Genomic DNA, 10,000 nt, shown 5'->3' with positions numbered 1-10,000 from the left:
GCCTGCCACTGGCCGCCCCCACCAGCCGGCTGTAGCGCGTGCGCCCACGCACCGCGCGGCCAGCACGCCGGGAGGCGCCCCCTCACCGGCCGGGGACGGTCCCACCCAGCCACCGCCGCGTATCGCTTCACACCCAGATGCCGTTCAGTTTCGTCGGCATGGTGGGTATCGCTGGAACAACCGGTTAGTACCTCAACCTATCGTCGCCATCACCGATTCACCCCTAGCGAGAACAACCGCACCACAACGGGTTACCATTTGTTCATTTGCGTAACTTCACCAGAAAACGTATGCGTCCATCGCCATTTGCAACTTCCACGATTATTGCATGCCTGTGTCAGGTGTCACACCACACTACAACTGCCCACATACACGCAACAAAATGTGCACGCCTACACAATACGTGGAAGGTGGCCCCCGTACGTATGCGATGTCCATTGCTCGAACGACTGTCAACCGGCCTCTGTAGCATGTCGCAGATATGGAACGCGGTGCACCATGCTATCACGGTGTGTGAGGAGAGACGACTAGGTCCGAATACATCAACAGACAGCTCATGCTGATCGCCATCCACGGCGTCCGTTCCTCCCACACGTCTCTATGGCGTACCACACTGCAATCCAGCTCTCATAGGGAGACGACACGTAGCTGCGTGCACAATATTTGCACTGTATGGTCCGCCGTTTTTGGGCGCAGTCGTTGTACGGTCACACATGTGCCACGATGTATCATTCAGTACATAAGGACGAATGTGCAGTACAGATTGTGGTTTACGCGTACGACATCAGCGGACAGTTGACACAGGCCGCACCACAACGTAGCCTGCGTACGTCGCATGCGAAGGGCATTGAACATGCAAACTTCTCACCAACCAGCTTGCGAAGGCAGGGGGCAAGGTGGGGACGTGGGGAGGTGTGGGGGGGGGGCGGCATGTACGTCCTGCTGCCATCCACATTACAGTGTACAGCAGGAGCATGTGGAAAGTCAGCAAGACTTGCAAGGTGTTTAACATGAAGCGATACACAGGGGAGCGGGCAGTGCGAGTAGCGAACTATATTGCGAGGGTTGCGGGTGGGCAACACTACACTAATTGAACGAGTCGTATAACAATTACAGAGCAGGTTTAGGCGACAACGTGGGTTACGTTAGCGGACAACGTGGGTTACGTTAAGGCACAACATGGGTTAGGTTAAGGCACAACATGGGTTAGGTTAAGGCACAACATGGGTTACGTTAAGGCACAACATGGGTTACGTTAAGGCACAACATGGGTTACGTTAAGGCACAACATGGGTTACGTTAAGGCACAACATGGGTTACGTTAAGGCACAACATGGGTTACGTTAAGGCACAACATGGGTTACGTTAAGGCACAACATGGGTTAGGTTAAGGCACAACATGGGTTAGGTTAAGGCACAACATGGGTTAGGTTAAGGCACAACATGGGTTAGGTTAAGGCACAACATGGGTTAGGTTAGGGTACAACATGGGTTAGGTTAGGGCACAACATGGGTTAGGTTAGGGTACAACATGGGTTAGGTTAAGGCACAACATGGGTTAGGTTAAGGCACAACATGGGTTAGGTTAAGGCACAACATGGGTTAGGTTAAGGCACAACATGGGTTAGGTTAAGGCACAACATGGGTTAGGTTAAGGCACAACATGGGTTAGGTTAAGGCACAACATGGGTTAGGTTAGGGGACAACATGGGTTAGGTTAGGGGACAACATGGGTTAGGTTAGGGGACAACATGGGTTAGGTTAGGGGACAACATGGGTTAGGTTAGGGGACAACATGGGTTAGGTTAGGGGACAACATGGGTTAGGTTAGGGGACAACATGGGTTAGGTTAGGGGACAACATGGGTTAGGTTAGGGGACAACATGGGTTAGGTTAGGGGACAACATGGGTTAGGTTAGGGGACAACATGGGTTAGGTTAGGGGACAACATGGGTTAGGTTAGGGGACAACATGGGTTAGGTTAGGGTACAACATGGGTTAGGTTAGGGTACAACATGGGTTAGGTTAGGGTACAACATGGGTTAGGTTAGGGTACAACATGGGTTAGGTTAGGGTACAACATGGGTTAGGTTAAGGTACAACATGGGTTAGGTTAAGGCACAACATGGGTTAGGTTAAGGCACAACATGGGTTAGGTTAAGGCACAACATGGGTTAGGTTAAGGCACAACATGGGTTAGGTTAAGGCACAACATGGGTTAGGTTAAGGCACAACATGGGTTAGGTTAAGGCACAACATGGGTTAGGTTAGGGGACAACATGGGTTAGGTTAGGGGACAACATGGGTTAGGTTAGGGGACAACATGGGTTAGGTTAGGGGACAACATGGGTTAGGTTAGGGGACAACATGGGTTAGGTTAGGGGACAACATGGGTTAGGTTAGGGGACAACATGGGTTAGGTTAAGGTACAACATGGGTTAGGTTAAGGTACAACATGGGTTAGGTTAAGGCACAACATGGGTTAGGTTAAGGCACAACATGGGTTAGGTTAAGGCACAACATGGGTTAGGTTAAGGCACAACATGGGTTAGGTTAAGGCACAACATGGGTTAGGTTAAGGCACAACATGGGTTAGGTTAAGGCACAACATGGGTTAGGTTAAGGCACAACATGGGTTAGGTTAAGGCACAACATGGGTTAGGTTAAGGCACAACATGGGTTAGGTTAAGGCACAACATGGGTTAGGTTAAGGCACAACATGGGTTAGGTTAAGGCACAACATGGGTTAGGTTAAGGCACAACATGGGTTAGGTTAAGGCACAACATGGGTTAGGTTAAGGTACAACATAGGTTAGGTTAAGGTACAACATAGGTTAGGTTAAGGTACAACATAGGTTAGGTTAAGGTACAACATAGGTTAGGTTCGGTTACACGTTGTTGTAAGGAAAGGTGTAGGGGGGGGGGGCGGGGGCGGCAGGTTCGTTGATAGTGATTATAGTAAGTGAATGCTTGTGACATGATCAGATTTGTCACGTCAGGATGCACCTTTGGCTTATTAGAGGCGGCGCTCCAATTCTATGCTTGTGTCAGACCTGTGTCTTTGACTCATGTCATTGTTTGTGCGCTGTGACAGGAGGTACTATTGTGATGTTGGGTGCACCGTTGTATAGGACATGTGTGGGTGTTGGTGCCTTATCTGCGCAATGGTGGATGTCGAAAGGGTGGGATATTCTATTTTCCGCATGGACCTCCTGGTCTGGTTGTGATAGTGTGGATTGTGTAATGTGGCGGAGAGGATGCACTGGATGTTGTTCCATGCTGGTGCTTACGTATTGTATGTGCGCCTGTTAGAAGCAGAGAGTGGTGCGTGATCAGAGTGTCTGGCTGACGTGTGGTTCCCATTGTGGGCTGACTCTTTCAGCATGTATACGGACAGTTGTATATATTTTCTGTAGTTTGATGGCTCTGCATTGATTACTAATCAGCGCCGTGTGTACGGGTAATCTGGTTCCAGTCCAAAATGTTCCATCTGTGTACATTAGTGACAAAGACTCCCCCATGCAGTGGGGCTCGGTCTGTTATAACTCTTCCGCGTAATATATTTGCGCCACGTTTTTGCGACTGCGAGTGCGAGTGCGAGTGCAACGCGCATGGGGACCGACATGCTGATGGCTCGGTATCGGACGCCGTACAGTGAGCAACGCGATCGCGTCTCTCGCTCGTAAGTGGTACAGGTCGCGGCTCATGTATAGGGACAGTATCATACATGGCAGCTCTGGGATGGGTTTCCCCTTTCCAGAGGTGGAATATCATCAGGGATCCCTGAGCTACTGCTCATCCTCCCTTCAAGTCCACCCCCACGTGTCCACTAACCAACTCCACCACGACAAAGGGAACCAGCTTGCAAAAACTACCCCCATTTTTGGGGGAATGGACCTTCCATTTGAAGAGCGCCTTTAGCCACCCTTTGGGGTGCCCACGGGGAACCACGTGGAGGCGGCGCCGCCACTGCTGACGGCGACCCTTTCGTCAGCAGTATAGCATCCACTTACAGCATGTTCGTACATATGAGGGGACCCAGGGGGACAACCTGTAGTTCCCAGGCTGGCGAGGCCCACATGCTGTCGATCACCAGTTTCCTGGGATCTTAGCCATTTTCTGACCATACAGGTGGTCATGTAACCCTCCGACATACCCTACTTGCCACTGGTGGCCCAGGACCATGTAGAGGTATCATTGGTGGTTTTTTTGAGAGGCAGCTCTTCACCCCTCCACTCTCAGCCATGGTCCTCCAAGTGTCCAAGAATTTAGGGCTGTTTCGGAATCCTTGGGTCTCGAAACTTTTGTTGTTCCCCTAGGCTGAGATTAGCTTCCTTCGGTCGCTTCCTGATTTTTCTGGAGTTAATCGTGATACTTACTCTGTGTTATGCAGTATCCTCGCAACTTCCCGAATATCGAAAGCTTCCTCTGCGAATTCCTTTATCGCTAAGTAGCTTTCTTTTGTCCTTAATAGATTTTCCTTTGACCTGATGGATTCAGGTCCCATTACCCCCATAAGCTGTTCTCTGGGTTCGTTGTATAGTGTGCAGGTGTAGACTATGTGATTTGAGTCTTCTTCCTCGCCACATGTGCATCTGCCATTGTCTTCTATTCCCAGCTCATATATTTTCTTTTTCAGACCGTGGCCTGTCAGAAGACATGTCAGGGAGTATGGTGGAACCAAGCCCCCACGCCAGCCTGTCTGCCATAGTTCCACATTTGGTACCCAGCTAAAAGTTTCCCTGCCATTCTGTGTCCTGTTCCACCTTTCCTGCCACTCTTCCTGCAACATACAGTTTATATGTTTGTTAGCAGTAGATCTAGGGTTTTGCCCCATGACAGCTCTTGGAACCTGGAACCCAGCAACCGAGCCAGCCATTCCATGTTTGGTATGGTATAGCAAGGCTGCTTTGACTATCTCCAGATCAAGTGGCATACACCCTGTGAGTACTTGGAGAGCATCCGTTGACACAGTCCGGCAGGCTCTGGTCATCTGTAAAAGAAATGGTCGTTGGATTGAGTCTAGTATGCGTTTGACATACCGGTGCTTCGTCCGATCTGCCCACGCTGCTGCACCATACCTGCAAACAGAGAGACAGAGACCTTGGTATATTAGTTTTAGTGATTTCTTTTGCAGACCCCACTCTGTTCTGGTCACCCTCAGGAGTGTACCTGAGACTTCACCCAGCTTCTTCTGAATGTTCCTCACATGAGGTGTGAACCACAGTCTTTCGTCAAGGGTTATTCCCAGATATGTGAACTCTTGGACAAACTTTATATTCTTGCCCTCAAATGGTATGGTAGGCGGTCTGTGCCTATCGAAAGTGCCCCTGATGGTCATGGCGACTGTTTTGTGATGGGATATTGCAAGCTTGTTCTGTCTCGTCCACCTGCTGACTTCGCCTAATGCTGTTTTTGCTCGTTCCTCTATTTGTTTCCTACTTTGCCCCTTAATTATGATTGCCAGGTCGTCTGCGTAGGCCACCTTTGCCCACTGCTCGCCCTCCCTCTCGACAACCATCTCGTCAAAGACGAGGTTCCAGAGGAATGGGCCACAAATGGAGCCTTGTGGACAACCCTTTGTGACCCATTTCTCCACGACACCAGCCTTGCTGCTCACCATCACCTTTCGGTTCCTAAAATAATCTCCCATCAGGTCGTACAGGTTTCGTGGGCATTGGATTTGTCTTAGTCGCCTCATAACGCTGGGCCACCATAGGTTATCAAAGGCGCCTGCTATATCTACAAACACTACAACAACGTACCTCTCCTCACATTGTACGTGGCTTAGTACTTGCCTAATGGCCATCTCTGTTGATGCACCTTTCCTGAAGCCAAACTGATTTGGGGCCTTCAGGTCCGATTCCTCATATCGTTTCTCAAGACGATTTACAATAAGCCGTTCTAGGACTTTCCCTAGGATGGGGAGAAGGCATATTGGGCGGTATGATTTTGGCTCATCCCTTGGTTTGTCCTCCGATTTGAGAAGTATGCACACTCTCCCTTTCTTCCATGTTTCTGGGACTCTCCTTTCCCGTAGACAGGTGTTGTATATCTCTGACAGGAGGTGAGGGCTGGTATGCCATACTCTTTTGATCACTGCATCATCAATGCCATCAGGACCTGTTGCTCTTCCTGGTTTGCAGGCCTTAATAGCAGCGCCTATTTCCTCAGTTGTAAAGTCTGGATCCAGCTCCACATTGTTGTAACTCTCGTTTTCGAGTTTCACAACTAGCTGATCTTCAGTATCCTGATCCGCATCGTCGTCAGGTAAGAGGGTTTGGAGCAGTGATTTTATAGTCTCTTCCCATGTCATGGTAAGAGTCTGGTTCCCAGTTTTAATGTTGCTAATTACATTCTCTGTGCCGTATTTAGGCTGGAGTACCCTTCTCGTTATGGCCCATGGATCGTTTTTGTCACAGTCAGAGACCCACTTCTGCCATGTCTCTTCTTTCGCCTTGGCTATTTCCTTGTTGAACCTGTTTTTAATTTTGTTGTAGTTGCTCTTTGCAGCTACCAGAGCAGTTTCGTTTCCGCTTTTGCGTGTGTGTTGTAGTAATCGCCGTGCAGACATGGTATCCCGCCGCAGGTTTGCTAGTTTTGTGTTCCACCATGGTACTGGATTTTGCACCTGTCTCTTCCTTCTCATTGATTTTTTACAGCTCTCATAGACTGCCACCTGCAGTCTGTTTACCTTTTCGTTGACTCCCTCCTGTGGATTTTGTAGCCAGTTCTCTGTGGCACTAATGAGCTGTCTATCAAAAATGGACCACTTTGCACAGCTTGTATTGTAATTTGGGAGTTCTTCTTTTGCCCTCAATCTTTGGGGTACTCTGGCCTCATAAGTGATCGCCCTGTGGTCACTTGATGTCCATTCCTCATGGACCATCCACCTACACAGCATTCTGGCAGCTAAGGGTGTACATATAGTAACATCGATATTACTCTCCCCATTGGGCCCACTGAAAGTAGTTAGCTGCGATCTCTCATTTATGACCAGAAGACCATGTTGAGAGATAAAGTCCTCCAACTTTCTGCCTGCCTCGTCTGTTGTTTGGCTGTGCCAGACTGGTGAGTTGGCATTTGTATCAGCTCCTATGACTATTGCTTTCCCACTCAGTTTGTCCAGGATGACCTCCAATTCTTGGAGGAACTGATCTATAGGTGAACCATATTGGCAGTAGAGGCTAACTACATAAATCTCGCCAAAATTCCCACTTACACTAGCAACAGCCATGTGCTTGTTGCAGAAATTTGTGAGCTGCATTGCTGTTAGTGTCTGCGACCTAGCTGCTATAGCTGCCTTTGTCGCTCCATCTTTGGCGCTATACATGAGCTGGTAATTTGGGGGATAGCCTACTACTTTGTTGTTTATACAGTAGGGTTCCTGTATCAACAGCACATCCACATTCTCCTCATTTACCCTCTGTGCCAGTTGATCAGGGACTACTTTTGCCCTTTGCCCATTTATTTGGAGAATCCTTATGACATTGTTCTGTGTGCCAGTCCCTTGTCTTCTTCCAGTTCGCAGAACTGAATCGTCCCTACTGGCCATAATCAGTTCTGTAGGTTATTATGGCCTTGACTCTGTTATATTCTGGGCAGGATTTCTCTGTTACGGCATGGTTGTGTGGCTTCTTAGCACGCTTGCAGTTTGCACAGTGTGCTTGCTGATCTTTCGTTGGGCAGTCCTTGTAGGTGTGTCCAGATGCTGCGCAGTGACCACAGGTGTTTTCTGCACTCGTGCACTTTGCAGCTGTGTGTCCATGTCCCTGGCATTTAAAACACCTGTTTATGTTGTTGTAGTTTCTCACTTTGTGTGAGGTACAATTTATGTAGACACGGCCCTGCTGTGTTAGCTTATTCCAGATCTCTGGTGTTGTCTCCAAAACCAAGTTTACATCTTCCCGTTCCTTTGGGCCAGTCTTGAACAGCACCTTGATGCCATCCATAACTTCTTCCTGAGACGTGTTGAGCCTGGAGAGGTTTCTTTCAAACAGCTCAGTTTTCAGCTCCTCTTCTGTTGTCTGTCTTGGGACGTCGAAAATGATTACTTTTGGATTTCTTTTCTTTGGATCTGATATAGCAATTCCGGACTGAGCTATGTCTCCACACTTCCTTATTTTTTCTGCATCCTGATCGTTTGGGACCTCAAGAACAATGCCTTTGTCTTTTACTGCCTTACATTTTGAGATCCTTACATCTTTTAGTGAAGTGGCGATTAGCGTCCTTACTGTTTCTTGAAGTTCTTTGTCCGTTTTCTGGGCTCCCTCTGCTGGTTTGATCATGAGAATTTTTGGTTGCTGGGTCTTCCTGGGCTCGTTTTTTGGTATGGATGGTTGTGCCGCTGCCTTGCTGGCATAGCTCTCGACTTTTACAGGAGATGTATTTAGAGTAGCCTTGACACATCTCAGCTCTGTTGTGAGCTCTAGAATATCCATTTCATATTTCTTCAGTATCTGCTCGTATACTGACAGTTTCCCTAGTATGAATTTCTTCTGGGCATTGTTTATCTTGTTGTTCTCGTTAAACAGAAACGCCTCCATCTCTTCTCTTATGTTTGTCATTGCTTGTAGGTCGGTACATGTCTTAGCTCCTTCCTTGTCACTTGGATTCATGGAATTTCGGCCCACTTCCTTTCCTATATCTACATTTTCTTTACTGGGCCCCATTTTGGGGCGGCTTTTCAGAGCTCTTCTCTTCCTTAGGGCTTAGACTTCCACCTGTGATGAGAACACTTCAGGGAACAGAAAACTTCTATGGCAAGTTTGCTCTAGGTGCCAGCCACTATCCTCTTCCACCTTCACACATTTACATGATATTTCTTATGTAACTAGAGTTCTATAACCTAAAATAAAAAAAAAAAGAAAGTAGAGTTACTAACCTAGTAATAACATGAGAAGTATAAGGGCCCTATGTAACCTACGATGCTAAAAATCAAGGAGTCTATTTCCTATCGTCGACGTTCATGCAGAGCTGACAGCTACACAGTACATACGACTTAACTTCTCTGAAAGTATTTCCTAACCTAGCATGGACTAAACAATAAGACACACATATTGGGAGAGGGAGAAGTACAAACTACAGACAAAATGATAACAACGAAGGTACTGTCACAGCACACGATTTTTCTTTTCAGTTCCATTTCCTAACCTAACACACATTTACACAATATTAAACACCTGCTCAGCCTGATCGATTTCCTTCCATCGATGTTCATGCATGAGAGCTGTCACTGCACTCGATTTTTCTTTTCAGTTTACTATCCTAACCTAACACATAGTTACACAGTTTCATAATTACAGACACATGTTGCACGCGATCTTTCTCATGTTGATAGTGTTTTACCCTAACAGACAGCAGAGGATGTAGGGACAGGCTATAATTATACCACCTGCAGGAAATGTGAGGGCAGACTATAACACGTCAACAGAAAGGCTGGTATCATTGGTGACTGCCGAGCGAGAGGGTCAGTTCTGCAATAAGAGCCCTACTCATTGAAGAAATGAGAAACGTGGAGGAACAGAGAGCACTTCACTAACTACAGCTTTCGAGTTTCGGCGATGTGACTTCCGATTACGAAAGAAGAATGACAATAGCTGCTATACTATGGTCGGAGAACAAGGCATTTTACACTCCATCTGCCAGGAGATGAACCATATAGCACTCGCCTTGTCTTGAGTTTCCCCTAGAGACCGTCGCTAAGCCACTGCTAACAGATTTCTTCGCGCAGCGTTCCGCGCAGTACAGGTCGCCCGCGCGTGTGCGCAGGCCGTAAGGAAATACTGCTCCACTGCTATATTATGACAGAAGGACCACTATTTCTCTACGTCAACCGATAGAGGATGAAAAGGCGTACGGGAACACGTGTTTGATAGTTTCCTACAGGCAGGATTTGGCCGCAGAAATCTGCAGTTCCCGTCACCATTCGGTCGTTTCGGTAACTTTGCTTGTAATGGCAGTACTATTGAACTCACAAGGAAAAACGTGCTTCCCTCTA

Source organism: Schistocerca piceifrons, unplaced genomic scaffold, assembly GCF_021461385.2.
Source record: "Schistocerca piceifrons isolate TAMUIC-IGC-003096 unplaced genomic scaffold, iqSchPice1.1 HiC_scaffold_936, whole genome shotgun sequence".
NCBI classification, from domain to species: Eukaryota; Metazoa; Arthropoda; class Insecta; order Orthoptera; family Acrididae; genus Schistocerca; species Schistocerca piceifrons.
The sequence above is the reverse complement of the archived record's forward strand: the minus strand, read 5'-3'. Positions refer to the sequence as shown.